We start from the raw sequence: 18352 nt of genomic DNA, 5'->3' as shown, positions 1-18352 counted from the left end.
CTTTGTTACCTGGTATATTGTATATACGATTATTTATTTGAAATAGGAAAGGAAGTGGGAGAAACAAGATGATTGAGAAGGGGTGGGGAGAGAGAAAGGGGACAAAAACAATGAAAAGGGGTATCAGTGTGTGAGAAGTAATGCACCTACTGTTTACTGAATATAACTAACTCCTCTATACATTACCAGCAGAATAAAAAAATAAAAAAGAAATAATGCACTCACTACCCGATGAATATAACTGTAACCCCTCTATATATCACCCTGACAATATTTTTTAAAAAATAAATAAGAAATAATGTACCCACTACCTGACAAATATAGCCGTAATCTCTCTGCATATCACCCTGAAAATAAAAATTAAAAAAAAATCTGAAAAGTAGGGTGGATATGGAGGAATATACCCGTAACCCAACTATTTAAGAGATATAGATAAGATCAAGATGCCATGTCAGTTCAGAGGGAAAAGATATAAAATTCTAACAAAAAATAAAGCCAAAAGGAAGTAATTGGTAGAGTACTCATAAGATATGGATAATGCTTGAGTTGAAAGCACAATATGACCAAGTAAATCAGTATTTTAAAATGGTATCTTTTAAGTAAATAAACCTTTCTAGGGGAGCATAGGATAAACTTACAATTGAAGTGTTTAAGGTTCTTTTTTTAGCACATTTGTTTATGCTAGCGAGGAGATTCTTACTGATTTTTAGCTACAAAATTATCAAATATATTACATTGTTGATTGTTGCAAAGAATTTTTAAATTTTTATTCTTAAAATTCCTCCTGCTCTGTTTCTCAAAACCATAGATAAATCTGAGACTTAATTTACCAAATGAATTTCAAAGTTCTACCTTATAGTTTACTGATAACTTATATAAATAATTATTTTTTGTATCAGTAATGTGCTTTTTGAAAAGAACATGGGAAAACCTAGCAACAATACTGTCTGATATTGACATTAAAACTACAAACTAAAATGCATTCACTTCTATACTGAACATTACATAAAAATGGCTTAATTTTCTATTTCTTAAACAGATATCTTAGTATATTCTTAAAGAGATTCCCTCCAAATATATACAACTGGATAAGAGTTGTTACTGGAAATATGTATTATTCAATTTGGGTAAGATGTTAAAAAAATCATATAGTGGGAAAGATGAGAGAAGAAGAAAAGGAAAAGGAGAATGTACTTTATCTTTTTCATTATATATCTAAGGACAATTAGCTTCCATCACTGTGACACAATACCAAAGATTATGAATTTACAAGAAGCCAAGGTTTCTTATGGCTCAGTTTCCAAGGTTTCAATCCTTGGTTGCCTGGTCCTGTTGTTTTGGGCCTCCAGTGCGGTAGTACATGGTGGCAGAAATGCATCATGGAAAAGAAGGCCTCATAGAGGTAGGGCAACAAAGACCGAAAGAGGCTCAGACCTCAATATCCCCTTCAAAAGCATACCCTCAATAATTACCTGCCCCTCTACTTTACAATAGTGTCACAGGCTGACAAGCCAATACAAGGCAACAATACATGAGTATTTGGGAAATATTTAAATGCAAATTTCTACAGGTGTATGATACAGGGGTTCTACCACTGTGACCTTATTTAACCTTCATCACTTCCATACAAGTACTATCTCCAAATAAAGCACATAGTATTCTGGATTCCCTATATGAATTTAGGGTGGAATGAGGGGTCACACAATTCAGTCAATAGGAGAGGGCCACTCTGGTGTTCATAAATCAGTATAGTTCATCATGTGGGCATATTAGGCTCACAAATGGATGGATGGTCTTTGCATGGTGAGTTAGTCTATAGTTTCCCAATGTCATACACATTAATTCATTAATTAATGTTAATGAATATGTGCACATGTGGGCTCATGTGGCTTAGAATTGATCCCAGAGACTTGCACATACTAGGAAAAAGCTCTACCACTGACTGACTGGTTCACATCATGAGCCCTACACCTGTTCAGGGACATTTCTGAGAGAGCAGGTGAGTGAGGGATTCTTTATTAGTACTGACTGGCTAGGGACCTGCATTTAGCCATCTCATCTGCTATTTAGGTTCTCTTACCTTTGCCCACATCCTGACCCTTCCTGTTACCCCTCATTACCTCAGTGTATTTTCCAATATAAAAATGAAATACAAAAATTGAAAACTTTCTATCTGCCTTCTACTTTTTATTATTTTATCCTACAAACATTTACCGCATGTATATTAGTATCTAATGTATAAAGAGGTACAAATCGTATTCATTTATTCTTACAGTAAATATTTATCAAATACCTACTTATTGTGTACCAAACATTTTTCTGGGTATCTATAAATGAAACAAAAAAGTATTCCTTCCAGCAGGGACTGCATAAGAGGGGTCAGCAGAACAAGTATATGGTGGGATGAAAAGGAAAAGGATGTTTGTACACACACACACACACACGAATGCACGCACGCACACCCCCCCACACACACTTTATTAGATGAGAGTAGCAAAAAGGAAGTAAAGGTTAGTAAGTTACAAGAATAAATAAGACCTGGGTAGGCTCATGGAGGATTTAGTTTGAATAGAAACCCGAGAAGGTGACATTTAGCAAAATAGAAACTTAGGGAGAAGAAGCATCCAAACAGACAGAAATGTAGGCTGGTACAAGTTCATGTATTCAGTGAGTTCCATAGCACCAAAGAAGCTGTTGCAACAAGACCAAAGTGAGCAAAGAAGTCACTGTTGATTCAGAATTCATTTCAATTATATGGTAAGTGCATTAGTGTTAATTCTTTGTGACTTGCAGGTACATCCCAGCATTCTGAGTTTAATGCCAAGTCACAATATTTTAAGAATTAAATCTTAAAGTAAATTAAATTGTTTCTAAGAATAAAACAACCGTTATTTTATTTGTCTTAACTCAGCCTTCTTATCTGTCTTTGGAAAAATGATTTTACTTATCTGCATTATAAATCTGGACTCATTTCTCCAAATCTGACCTTGTATTCTCTATTCATCTATCCATCATTTTTAACCATTCCCTTCCTCTCTCCGTCCCTCTCTCACTATTTCTCCCTCCCTGGATCCCTCCCTCCATCCTTTCCTTCCTTCCTTTCTTCTTCTTTCTTTCCCTTCTCTCCTCCTTTTCTTTCTCTATCTTCTCTTTCTCTCTCTTTCTCTCTTTTCTTCATTCCTTGATGTTCTGCCTTTGTCTGTCTTTACTCTTTCTTTCTTGTATTAACTTATTTATCCCAATTTGATTGTTTTCCTATTAATTTTGAAGTGATATATTGTCTAATTTTATGCATTTAGTTGCTTCCCCCAAAATATTTATTATAATTTAACTTCCTCAGTCTTTAATTGAATAGCATCTTTTTGCTTTGGAATGATACAATAATCTTAAAGTGTTTAATTTCAAGAACAATATTCTTCCCCAGTTCATGTGATAACATTACATAACATTTTATATCTGCTTCATTTTTGTCTTCGCACACAAAAAAATTTGCCTTATTTAGATTTTGTCACAGACTTGTTATTATTTGATTTATCATAAGCTCTTGAATTTCTGGCCTGTCCACGATGACATTTTATTTTTTGAAGAAAATTTTTTATTCAGGCCTTAGTTAAACTCTTATTAATTTTTTAAAAATTCAGTTTTTGTTCTTGTTGAAAAAGATTCTACCCTTGTTTTAACAAACAATATTGAGTACATTGCCCTGACAATAAAAAGTAAAATAAATGTTATAAAAAGATATTCAGTAAAGAATTCTACATTAGATGCTTTCTTCTCTATTTTTGATGTATCTTTCTATTATCATCTAGTTTCTATTGTTTTAATAGAAATGTCAGCTGTCATTAGTCATTTGTGCATCATAAAGTTGTTATGAATGCTTTATGTTATTCTTATTGCAATGAGGTACATTCATAGATTTTTGTTTTAATCATAGAAAATAATGCTACATAGCTTGTTTGACACTATTTGCTAATGATACATGAGGCATTATTTTGTGTATTATGACCCTCACTTGTTCTACCTTTTATACAAAATAATCTTTGCCCTCATGATGAGCTTTTATTCCTCAAACAAGTTTTAGCATAATTGAACTTTCATGACTGTCTTTTCTCTCACACCTAATCTTAAAAAATACTGAAAAATCACTCTCTAAAACCTTACCCCTTTCTGCATTTCCCCCAATGCTCAGAGTTAAATTATCATATCCATATGCTTCTAAAACTAAAGGGCTTGAAGGACGATTTCACCTTCCTTTTCCAAAACTGTGTCAGTAAATCATGTTTGCAGAAGGTATCTCTTACTCCCTCTGAAAAAAGACCGAAAGGTTTTATCCTAGGAGCTCAGATAAACTGAGGTTTAGGTGTTAAAGAATTATATTTACCATTTCTGTTGTATGTCTTCAAATGAAAAAATATTTTAAATTCTATTATTTCATTTTGCATAAAACAAAATCTTACAAACACATATTCATATATATATATTATACTTACCTTCATGAAAGACTCTAGAAAACATAATATATGTTGTGAAAAAGGGATATATTTGTTTACTATATAACTCTTTCAAAAAGCTTTAATATTAAATTTTTGTTCCCTTATTGCTTTCATAAATTCTTAAAACAACAAAATTTACTCAAAAAGCCTGCAAGTACAGCTCAGAAGTAAAGTACCTTCCTAGAAGGCATGAAGCCTTGAGTTTTATCCTCAACATTACAAAAGAAAGAAGAAGAACAAAGGAAAGAAAAAGAAAAAGAGGAGCCAGGTATGGTGGCTCATGCCCGTAATCCTAGCTACTCAGGAGGCTCTGAGAGCCAGCCTACGCTCTAAAGAGTGTGAGACTCTTATCTCCAATTAACCACTAGAAAATTGGAAGTGGTACTGTGGCTCCAGGGGTAGGTTGGTAGCCTTGATATGAAGAGCTCAGAGACAATACCCAGACCTAGGGTTCATGTGCCACGACCTAGAAAAAAAGGAAGAAAAAGAAAGAAGAAAGAGAAAAAGAAAAAGAGGGAGAGAAGAATGGAGGGAATATGCCAGGGAGCTCTATAGTCTTAGAAATTTAACTTTAGTTCTCTTGCAATTTTCAAAAAATAAGAGAAACCATGACATTGACTTTTCAGCATTTATTAAACTTTTCTCAAGTTCCCTTTATGCCAGGAAACATGCCTCTGTCTGTACTTAATTCCTTACATAGGTTTTGGCACATCAGCTGGGGGAAAAAAGCATAATCAAAAGCTGTCCTTAATCACACATGCAATAAAGGGAGTTGTTATAGTTGTTTTAACTTGACTTTCAGGACTTTGAAAACATTATATCCAGACACTGAGAAAGTATTCTTTCAAAACAATGAATGTATAGCACAAGAGAACTTAACCCTGAACATTTGCTCTAAACAGAGCCCTAAAGAAAGAATACTCATAAAAGGGCGTCCCTATAACTGAATTTAATGGAATAAAAAGAATACCTGCTTTTTATGAGAAATTCTTATGCCTTGGAGCTCAATTGTAAGGCACTGCATTTCAACTCTTACAATTCTTATTACTGGAAAAGAATAATAAAAGATGGATTACTCTCGGAACTAACAAAATTCAAATGGCTAGCAGATTGAGCTCCGATACCTTTGCTCCAGTGTTTGAAATATTTGCAATGCAAATAACCATTCAAGATTTCCTTTGGCTACACTAACATTTATGTGTGTTATGCCAAATAAAACAGCTATTTTTGTGTTTAAAGGAGAAGCTTTCTTTGCTCATATGTGCACACCTGGGCACACTTCCCTGGAGAGGATACCTCAACAACAGTCATATAACAAGACAATAACAGCAGAATAATAGAGATTTATAGTGATTGTCCAGAAGTCAACAGGGGATGGTTCACACACAGAACATAACCATAACGAGTGTCAAGTTTTTTCAAGCAGAAAACAAAAGCAGAGCTGTTTGATGCAATCTAACATTTGAACCACAGAGCTTGACTGAATCTTCAGTCTAATCATGGCATGCCCTTGTTCCTGGAATTTAAAAAAACAACTGAGGAAGAAAAAAAGATCACAGAGTACTAAACTGTAAACCTTACCATCCAAATTGTGGGTGAAACTCCCATTTTATATGATATTTTTAAAATACCTAAACTAGGCCATAGATATATTCTGTTTATTCCACACAGTAACAAGAAAGTAGAATTCTTCCACACTTAAATCTGGGCTCTGATTTATCAAATTGTTTTGCTTATTTTGATGTTTCTTTTAATTCACAAAAGTTGATCATTTGGTAGAATTCATTTTTTGTTCCCATGAAAATTCAATCTATATTTACACTTCGCATAAATGCTTGTAAGCAGGTTAAATGTACCTTAAATTTGAGTGTCTTTCAGAATGTGTATTGAGTGAATAGACAGTCTTAATATGGATTGCTAATTGGTTGTTAAGAGAAAAAGGTAGTAATAATAGCCATGAGTCTTTCATTTGTGAGAAGTAATAAGCTGGAAATTGAATTAAAATGACTTAATTAAATAAAGTGCTGTTAATATTTTAATACCAGTCCTGGGACTTGAACTCAGAGCCTCCATGCTATCATTGAATGCTTTGGGTCAAAACTGGCACTCTGCTATTTACTTCTGATGTTTTGGCACTTCATTGAAGATAGTTTCAGGACTTTCTTGCCTCGGTAGTTTCAAATCTTGATCCCCAGAACTCTGCCTCCTGAGTTGCTAGGATTACAGGCATAAACCACTTGTGGAAAACTGAATTACCATATATTTTAGCAAGATCAAAAGATTTGCTCATGGTGACAAACAGATGGGGATAAACAGACATCTGCCACTTTTGTTAGTGGCTCAGAGTTTAGTACACTCCCCATTCTTTTCTACTGTCTTCCCTCCCATATCCCTGCTATTATATATATATATATATAAAACACATACAAATATATAATTGTTTGTCCACTCTCAGCAGTTGGGTTTTACATTTCCACTGCAAATAACATCTCTATTATTACTTCAGAGGCAGATTTTATTATCTAGGATTTCCTATGTCTGGAAAAGCTTTGAGATAGACATGAGAGTGTGAATTTTTTTTTGTGTGGCAAAGACTAACTGAAGCTTAGAGTTGTTAAAAAATAACTAGAGAAATTCAGAAATGCCTTTGGAAAGAGAATGAGACAAAGGACAAGTCAGACTCAGGCTTCATAAGAAGTAAAATGTACAGTCCTTGCAGGGAGAACAGATGTGATCATGATACAATGAAAAATACCAGCCAAGAGTATTCTAGCCCTGGATTGGGCAGACTGCCTTACTAGTTGGGTCTCAGTTTTTTCATCCCTGTTTAGCAGTCATTCATAACAATGACGGACTCTTTCAATGCTAGATTTCCAAGAGTCTTCATTCTTCCTGGCTCATTTACATCTCCCTTCTAGTTATTACAGGTGGCCTAAAAAGGCATTGTTATATTTAATCAATGTTTTCCAACAAAATAAGTCACTTCTCCTTTACTTTAATTGACTTAAATCATCATGTTCAAAAACAGGAAAACATGCAATAAAATACACTACTGAAAAACAGCCTCTACAATTTATAGATTTGTGAAATTTCTCTGATGGATGATATGAATACACGAATCATAACTTTCTAACAACCATAGTGACAGTGATTGTTTATTGACCTTCTGCTGAAGTTCCTCCTAAACATGTCACATACATTATTATATTTCATTTAATAAATTGCTTTGTTGAATGGCAGCTCCTTCATACTATTATTTAAAGATAATAAGAAAAAACTGAAAATATAAAACTACTTTTACCAGTTATAGGAACATTGGTAAAGGTTTTATGTTAAGGTCAGATAGTACACAGGCCATGTTTAGACAATGCATGGTAGCTACTCTATTGTAACTACTCAGTTATCTTATCATACCATGACAATGGGTAAAAATGATACATAAATGATTGAATGTATTTATGTTCAAAAGAAATTATATAAGCCAGTCGCAGTGGATCTCATCTGTAATCCTAGCTACTTAAGAGGCTGAGACCTGAGGATTGCGGTTCAAAGCCAGTCCCGGCACTAAAGACTATGAAACTCCTATCTCCAATAAACCACTAGAAAACTAGAAATGTCACTGTGGCTCCAAGGGTAGGGTGGTAGCCTTGATCTGAAGAGCTCAGAGACAGCACCCAGGCCCAGAGTTCAAGCCCCATGACCCACAAAAGAAAAAAAAACTATATGAAAATTCAGCTTTTTATTTTGGTACCCTGTGTCTTGTATATACAATTACTGCTTTGGGAAAGGGAAAAGGATAACAAAATGGTGAGACAAAGGAAAAAGAGGGAAACAGTGGAACAGCAATACAAGACACTATGTTGGATATGAACTTTACAACTTACGGGGAAGGGGAATCAGGGAGAGGGAAAGTGGAAGAAAAAAAGGGAAGGAGTACTATATGGCCTTATGAATATAGATTTTGTTCTATTGTAAATCTGCTAGAAGAGCCCAAGGTTTCTACTGATTATAACAAATGAAGGAAAACACTGAGCCTATATTCCTTTGAGTCTGGCTTATTTTACTTAATATGATTTTTTCTAAGTCTTTCCAGGTCCTTACAAATGGAGCGATGTCATTCTTTCTGACAGCAGCATAGTAAGTATTAACTTTTATAAACGGTCTTATGCAATGCCAGAATAGACCCTTAACAAATAACTGCAATATTAATAGTACTTAATATTAATAGTACTTTCATTATAATTAAGTAACTTTTTCCTTTACTTAAGCAATACTTTTTTTTTGTTTGTTGTTGTTGTTTTGCCAGTCCTGGGGCCTGAATTCAGGGCTGTCCTTGGGCTTTCTCAAGGCTAGAGCTTTACCACTTGAACGGCAGCAACATTTCTGGCTTTTTCTTTGTATGTGATACCAAGGAATCAAACCCAGGGCTTCTTGCATCCTAGGTAAGTACTCTACCACTATGCCAAGCTCCAGGCCCCAGGCTAATGATTTTTTGAAGTCATGGTAGATAAGGTTACACTTCTGATAGACACCAAAAAGTAAAATCTACAATATTTCTTAAACTTAGTAAGAAATATTGCTAGTGAGTATCATTTTGTACTTCTAAATTCGATAAGTCTCTGTTGTAATTTTTTATTGAAGTCTATGGAATAAATTTCTTAAACATTTTCTTGCTTTTGTAAGATATGTTTACATTGCATGAGGAGAAAGAGCCTCAGAGTTCATAGATAGTTGAAAATCTCTAAACAAGAGTTTAAACCCATAGTTGCTAAAATATGATATTTAAAAGGGAAGTTAGGGGAAGAAAAGCATGTATCATCAGAGTCTTAATAATATCTGTTATGGTAACCAGGAATTCAGAGTGCTAAAGGAAGAATGAATTAATTGTATAAATCAGGAGAAGCTGAGATGCTCTGTTAATGGCTTGATTTTATTCCTTTACTGACTGTCCATAATCAACAATGATAATTTCAAGTTAATGTCATCAAATTTGTAAATGATACAAAGCTAGTGAAAAGAAAGAATATAGTAAATGGTATAGTCAAGATGACAAAATATACTGATTATCATGAGGGCTTTTATTAGTCAAGGTTCTCCAGAGTAATCAGTAAACAGCATGAAAGACATTTGTCTCAGAGGATTGTGGAAGCTTAGAAAATCCCAAGTCTGGTGGGTAGATATGAAATCTGGAGATCCATGGAAAATATTATATTGAGTCAAGTTAGAAGTAGGTCGAATTACTTCTTCCAAAACTAAGGTCAATCTTTGGTAAAGGATTTGACTGGACAAGACCCACTCAAATTATGAAAGGTAATTGACTTTAGTCCACTGATTAAAGGATTTTATAATCCACTAATTGAAACAAAACTAATACTTCTCAGAAATACATAGAATGATTTTTGACAATATCAAATAACTTGAGTTCGAGAAGATCTAGAGATCCTTAGGGATCTAATCCCCATGATCCTCCATTCCAGTTCTAAGTATCTTTATTTTTCAGTAGTTATTCTAGTGAATAAAGTGGTTTTCAAGAGACATAGAGCATGCCACTTTAGTGATTCCAGGTCTACAATCTCTCTCCTCCTTTGATCTCCATTTATGTCAATTATTCTCGTATCATTGAGGCATATATATGTCTATCTTCCATTTCCAGATTGTAACTTCCTTCAGAGCAACCAAGTCCTGTTTATACAAACCACTATTTAGAGCAGCTGTCCATATTATAAAATTAATAAATACATATATTCAGAAATAGGAAAATATAAGATCTTAGATGGCAAATTTCAATGTCTTCACACAAGTTATATTCATGAACATTGCTTTGAAACTCTTAGATTTTTATTTGGTTTTGTTTATTTTGTTGATTTGCTAACCTTAAAAGCCCTCTGTTGCCTAATGGGCAAATGCCTTTATGTTCTCTTTCCTTTTCCAAATAGAAAATAAAATTATTTTGAACCACTGGTAAAAAAGAGAGAAAACATTGCAATTTGTATAATGTAGAGAAAAACTTTGGAAGAATGAGGAGAAAAAAATTCATTGAATTGGAGGAAGAGACTTCTAATGTGATGAGCCTGGACCCCACAATCTGATAAGAAATATCTGCACCCCAATTTTAACTCAATATGCCTGGGTGCTTGCTAAGTATCTTTGAGTGCCGCAGAGTTACAGGACAATCAAATCTCTACATTTCCAGGTATAGATTCCACCACCCCATGTTAGACTAATAGTAAATATCTTTACCACCTTTCAAAGCAATGTGATTAACCTTGGTTGAAACAATGAAAGTTCAACCCTGAAGTGATACCCACTGTCCATTCTTTCTATGAATTTCTTTGGAACAAAGGAAAAGAAAGAGCCCAGGAACCTTTTAAGCGTCCTTATTTTTCTCTGTCACATCATTAAAGCTTCAATGAATCTCCAATTAAGTCTCCCTGGCTGCTGTCACCAATTTGATTGATAGATGTCCTTGGCTCACCCTCCACAGGACATGCCAGTACACCCAGGCCTCCACCTGCCACCATCAATTATCGCTCTCTTGTCATCAATGCCCTCACTTGTCAATTTATTTGCCAGAAATCCAGTGAAACCCTCTAATCAGAGGGGAAAAAAGGAAAAGCCATTCTTCTTCACTTTTAATGATGGGACAGGAAAAAGTCTTAACCACATACTGTTTAATCTTAGAGAAGAATTTGCTTTAGGCTTTTTCATTTTTCTCTCTCCTACCACTTACCAAACTAGAAAAGAACCTAGATGTCACAGAGGCTGACTGAACACATTCAGTTAATTGAAAGGAAAAGGAAATTTGGATAGCCATATATATGTGTGTGTGTGTATATATACACATATATACACACATACATACTCACATATACATTTATACACTCTTGACATAGAAATATAAATTCATAGCTATTTAAGAATCTCCCAAGTACTTACCATGGAGAATAAAGAAAGGAATTATCTAATTTCTTTGGAAAATAGTTAACAAGAAGCACTGATTAGAACTAATTAAAAAGGATAAAGCAATCCTTGCCTGTTGTTGGCAAACCTAGTAAACATGATAAATTTTAGTTGTCTCCTGCCCCACCTGCTTAATGTTTAAATGTGAACTGATTGCATTGCTTGATGACTGATTACCTGTCTAGGACACTGCAATATTGTGTATATTGACAGAAAAAATAGTTTTCCCTGGAGTGTGAATACTCATTCCTGCTTTTGACCATGAACCAACCACTCTGCACAAACCTCAGTGAGGCTCAGGTGTGTGGCTGACAGCATTTTTGAGGAATAGATTGATTCTTTTCAGGTGCCTGTTAGATAATGACCTTTGCCCCTCAGACCCAAAGTGACAACAAAAATAAATGCCACCTTCTATTCTTCTCATGTCTGAGAAAGATAATTTCTGTTTTGGAAACAGTTCAGAAAGTTCTTGTTCTTTAATTTTTTTTCTTTGACGGTTTTGCTTTGCTTTTTTTGTTCCAATTGGACAGATGAACAAGTGTAATGTAAGAAAAAAGAGTACATTTCATGAAATAAGAAAAGTTATCTCTCACCTCTTTTGCTGTCCCTTGGTTATCTCATATTGTTACAGTATTTCACTTTGTTATCTGATATATTGGATATATTTGTATTTGGTTATTTGAAATTGGATAGGGAAGGGGGGGAAAACAAGATAAGGGAGGGGGGTGGGGGGGAGGGAAATGGGGACCAAGACATGAGAAAGGGTATCAATGCATGTGAATTAATGCACCTTCTATCTGGCGAATATAATGTAACCCTTCTATTAATTACAATAAAAAACATATGAAAAAAAGAAAAGTTCTCATCTTATTGCACATAGAAGCATAAGAAGTCATTCCTCCCCCACAAAAAGAAGTCACTTCCCAGTCTACAGCATCCCCAAGAATGAATAAATAATGCTCTCATTCTATGGGTTATACTACTTTGAGACTGCATTATTTACTATATTATTAAAATGTCTTCTGAGAAGATTAATTTTATTCACTTAAGAAGCTATGAAATGAAGGGGTAGGAGAGAGATTATATGTTTCTTCTCTGCTTAAAACTGTCTCCTCTTGCTCTAGCCAAGTCATCAAACATGAATAGGCATCTATAATGGTAAAATAGCATATCTTAGTGCTGCTTAAGAAATAAGTTGGTGGGCCGGGAGTTTGGCCTAGTGGTTAAAGTGCTTGCCTAGCATGCATGAAGACCCAGGTTCAATTCCTTGGTACCACATACATAGAAAAAAGCCAGAAGTGGTGCTGAGGCTCAAGTGGTAGAGCTCTAGCCTTGAGAAAGTCCAAGGACAGTGCTCAGGCCCTGAGCTCAAGCCCAGGACTGGCAAAAAAAAAAAGAAATAAGTTGGTATTGAACTGGTACATACAGGAATACAGTTTACTATCTTTTGATTGACACTCCACTTTCAGTACTTCCTCATTTTTCCTAGGGTCAAATCCTTCTTCCCCCACCACCCCAACAAACACACAAATACATACATCAAGGAATAATAGCTGACTAAATGTATCCCAGTGGTTTTTACTTTTGATTTTTACTAAAACATTTGTCATCCAAATAGATCCTATTAAAGGAGCATGTACTTAAGAAAAGACATGCACTAAAAAGGCAAACATGCCTGTAAATGAAACCAAATTGCAATAAGCTTAAATATTTACTGACAAATTTTGTAGAGTAGTGAATATTGTGACAGTACTTGTTAAGTCATGAAATTAGGTTAAGTACATATGGCCATAAGTTATGTGGACTTTGTGACTACAGGACTGACTTATAAAGCCCACATTTCATTTTTCATATAGATGTCACAGACAGAAAAGAGAATAAATGAATCTTTGTTTCAATTGACAAAAAAAACAGATAATTTATCTGCACAATCACTAATAATAACATTGTTCATGCCATGTAACTTGAGATGTCTAGAAACTTAATAAGATTTTCATATAGGAACACAATAATGTGATTTCATATTTAAATAGTTACTAGAATTTTGCTAGCTGTTGGAGAACTGATACTTGATCACCATATTCTTAGATGACCATATTAATAGAAACATTTGTCTTTGGTAATACCAATATCCTAGATCATATTACTCAATATCTTATGTGTACATATTGATACTATTTTGACTTGCCACTTGTTTAGACAAAAATTTGTTATAAAAGTATTTTAGAGAGACCAAGGGAAGGAATGACATTGTCCAAAAAGAAATGTACCCTGCAAACCCTCTGTACATTATCTTTATAGTAGTAATAATAAATTAAAAAACATTTTGTCTCTCATTTATTAATACAGAGGCAGTGATTCCATTTTCTCTATTCCCTCTACCGAGATTCTAATCACAAAGATGGTCTTATCATCTGCAATCCTTTTATATTTAATATTTATCTCCACAGATAATAGTCCAGATTTTTAATATCTTTTTAAAAACTAATAATCTTTCAAGTGACTGAAAGATCATTTAGGTAAATTCTGCTCACATTTCTAATTTACAAATCCTTTTAATCCTGTCTTTAATAATCAACTATCTTAATAGCCAATGACTCATCTTTTACTATCGGTTTATTACAGGGATTGTTAATCACAAAGTGAAAGTTTAACTTCCTATGAACACAAACAATCCTGAGACTATGTTTAAAATATACTACATGTTTAAGTGCAATGCTTTCTCAAACATAATGTTCACTTCAATTACCTGGGCATTTTATTAAACTAGATTCTAATTCAGCAAAATTTTTGTAGAACCTGAGATTGACATTTCTAACACACTCCCAAGTTGTAAAGGTGTGGGGGACCCAGAGACCACTTTGATGTGCCACTTATCGGAACATTTTCTATGGTTTTGAAAGATCCTCATTCACTATGTCATGGGGCTGTTTTGCTGAATTCATAGACTAAGCAACTCTAAATCTTAAATACTCAGACCTCAAACGTAGTTTCTAACTCTAAAGAAAAGTGGGAAATGCATTTTTAATGTACCATTGAACCAAATTCTAAACATGCTTAAATATTTATTGTTGAATATTGCACAGTAGCCAATATTCAGGTCTTACTAAATCATTAAATTAGTTGAGAGTCAGATGATCAGAGTTATTTCTAGTGATTATTAGCCCATAAACCAAACTAAAAGCCCTTACATGAAAATATGACAGGAGTTGCTAAAACTAAGCTAAGCCCTGAGAAACACCTCTTAGAGCAGAGCTGATAAGTCTCTGTTAGCAAATTAACTTTTATCTCCTTTTTATTCTGTTGTAAATTGCTTCTCAGTATCATTTTGTTCAAGCAGCTCTTGGGAAGTCTGATAAAGGTGCAAGTTACAAATTTCCAAATTCCAAAGAGGATTCCAGTAGGTCACAATAGACCCTGAGAGCTTAGGTTTAACAAGCTCCTCAACATGATCCTTACAAGGCAGGTTATAAGCAGACTTCTCTAAAAAACACCTCCAAGGCTAAGTGAAATGAACTCCAGGATATGGAAACAATAGGTTTATCTCTGCGATTGTTGTTCTTAAGTACTATGAGAAACTATTTCTTTCCTCTTCTTTTCCCTTTATGGTTTATCTCATGTTGTTACTGTATCCGAAGGTGATACCCTGGTATATTGTATATATGTTTATTTCCAAAAGGGAAGGTAAGGAAAAACAATATGAAGGAGAGGCTGAGGAAGGGAAAATGGGAATGGGTAACAATGTTCAAGAAGTAACTACTACCTGATCAATGTAACTATAACCCCTCTGTACATCATCCCAATAATAAACTAAAATAAGGAAAAAAATGAGACATTTCCAAATAGTAATGAAACTCTTGTGGACTACCTGACTGATATTTTATGTTTCAACTAACTTCCTAGATTTTAATTGACACACTATAATAATATTTGATTATAGATGCAATTCAGTATACATAAACAATGTATAATGATCAGATCAAGGTAATTGGTATATCTCTCTTCAACCTCAAAATTCTTTTGCGTAGGAAACATTCAAAATCCTCCCCATTATCTAGTTTGTAATATTCAATTAATATTCAATGAATTATAGGTATGCTCTGTGTTCTGCAATGCTAGAAATTTACTCTCTTCCTATGTAATTGTACCTGAAAAGCCATAAAGCATGGCCTCTCTACCCTGTCCTTTGCATTTTGGTTTGGGTTGAAACAGGTTACTTCATTTCATTTCTTCTCTATTTAGGAACTTAGTCTGTCCTAAGGAAATCTCCACTTTCTTGTGCAGAATCCTTTGGTTAACATGGGAAGAAAAAATTAGTGTGTACTTTATTATTATGAGCTGGAAAGATGATGTTCCACCTTAAAGTCACCAGGATGCTTGAGAAGAAACATGTCTTTTAGCCCAGTAAATAAATCTACAGATTGTTAAAGGGGTAGAGGAGTTGTTGTTATCTTTGTTTTGTTTTGTTACTAGTCCTGTTGATTGAACTCGGGTCCTGGTCACTGTCCCTGAGCTTCATTTACTCAAGTCTAGTGTTCTACCACTTGAGCCACAGCCCTACCTCTGCCTATTTTGCATACAATAATGTCTCATAACTCATCTGCTCAGACAGGCTTCAAACAGTGATCCTCATATCTTCACCTCCTGAGTAGCTAAGATTATAGGTGTGAGCCAGCAGCACAGAGCAGATTGATAATTCTTAAACCTCAGGTTTAACTAAGCTTTTATAAAAAGAACCTCACAACAGTCAACAAGTTGACAGCATCAGTGACAAATTGTTCTAGAAGCTGTGTTCTATGTTTTAATTAGAAAATTGTGGTCAGAGTTTGCACTGAAGAAAAAAAGTCAAATTTCTAAACTTGTTTTTAAATTTGTAATTTTTTGAATCTTTATTTTTTTCATATATTTTTATTGTAATTAATAGAAGGGTTACATGATATTTGCCAGATAGATGGTGCATTAATTCCCATGCATTGATACCCTTTCACATGTCTTGGTCACCATTTCCCTCCCCCTCACCCCCACCACTCATCTTGTTTTCCCCCGTTCCCTATCCAATTTCAAATAACCAAATGCAAATATATCCGATATATCAGTAACAAAGTGAGATACTGTAACAATATGAGATAACCAAGGGACAGCAAAAGAGATGAGAGATAACATAGTACCTTAAGAACAACATTTAATGTGAATTGGGAATGGAAGAAGAAACATGTAAAAGGGGAAGCAAACACACAGACTCTCAAATGATACCAAGTATATTGCAGAGCACCTTTTAGTTTGTTAGGAGAGGCTGAGAATAGAACAAATAAAGCCCAATATGCACAGTGTAAGGTAATATAATGTGGGGAGGGAGGTATAAAAAGAAACAAACTGGGAACTTTAACCCTAGAGGGAAAAAAACACATTAAAAAAGCAGAACATGGTAGTAAAATAACTTACACTAATAATTCATATATCCATTGGTCATTCAGTCTATTATTTCACATGTCTCAAATATAGTTAAAGCCTTCTAAGAAGTCAATAAATAATGAATTCCATTCAGTATAGTTTATACCTTGCATTTGAGACTGAGAATACTGTTGTCATTATTTAATCTTATTTTATGTATATTACTGACATGTTTCATATATGTTTTTCTTTCATTGGAAAATTGATTTTTCATTGAAAATATGGTCATGACTAATAAATTTGACATCAAATTGCACACTAGTAAATATTATGGACTGCATTTATAATCACAGACTAAAAAGATAAAATTAAGTAAATATATATGTATGTGTAATATAGCATATTATATATGTAATATATATTCTATGATACTTGCATTCATAAATAGTGTTTTTAAGACAGAAATGATTTTAATTTTTTCAAGAGCTGGTGGCTCATGCCTGTAGTCCTAGCTACACAAGAGGCTGAGGTCTGAGGATTGCAGTTCAAAGCCAACTGGGTCAGAAAAGACCCTGAGACTCTTATCTCCAATTAACTAGTCAAAAACAAAGTGAAGCTGTGGCTCAGGTGGTAGACTGCCAGCCTTGAGCACAAAGAGGCTCAATGACAATGCCCAGACCTTGAGGTCAATCCCCATAACCAATGAGAGAGAGAGAGAAAGAGAGAGGGGGGGAGGGAGGGAGGGAAGGAGGGAAAGAGAGAGAGAGATAGGGGGAGAGAGAGAGATAGGGAGAGACAGAGAGAGAAAGAGAGAGAGAGAAAGAGAGAGAGAGAGAGAGAGAGAGAGAGAGAGAGAGAGAGAGAGAGAGAGAGAGAGAGAGATTAAAATGGTACCTGGTTTATTGCTATTATTTTTGCTAGTTCTGGGGCTTGAACTCAGGTCCTGTGCATTGTCCTTGGGCTTTCTCAAAGCTAGAGCTCTACCACTTGAGCCACAGCACTTTATCTGTGTATGTGGTACCAAGGAATTGAACCCAGGTCTTTGTGCATGCTAGGCAAACACTCTACCACTAGGCTAAACTCCCAGTCCTTATTTTTATCAGAAGTATTCTTATTATGGGATAAGAATTTTAGAAATCAAATAACTGGACTTACTTTTGTATTCCATGCCTTGGTAAATGTTTTACTTTAGGAAAGTTGCTTAGCTTCTTTAATTTTCAATTTCTTCCTCTGTATAATCATTTATACTCTGTAGGTCAAAGTTCACTTCCTTTCCACTATAACAAGCTGGCTCTCATTAGTCCTGACTGTATTTTGAATTTTTGTATTTGATATTAATTAATTAATTAATTAATTAATTCTTACAGAATATAATTAATAAGTATTTTGAATCAATTTCAGTCAGAAGGTTACAAGGTGAGAAAGTTAAAAGTTACAGTTTATATGATGTCAAGAAAGTCCCTACTCTATATAAAATCAACCTTCATCTATCATATTATTGGCTGCTA

This window comes from Megascapheus bottae, chromosome 13 (genome assembly GCF_031878675.1).
Source record: "Megascapheus bottae isolate mThoBot1 chromosome 13, mThoBot2.hap1, whole genome shotgun sequence".
NCBI lineage: Eukaryota > Metazoa > Chordata > Mammalia > Rodentia > Geomyidae > Megascapheus > Megascapheus bottae.
This window is presented reverse-complemented; position numbering follows the sequence as displayed.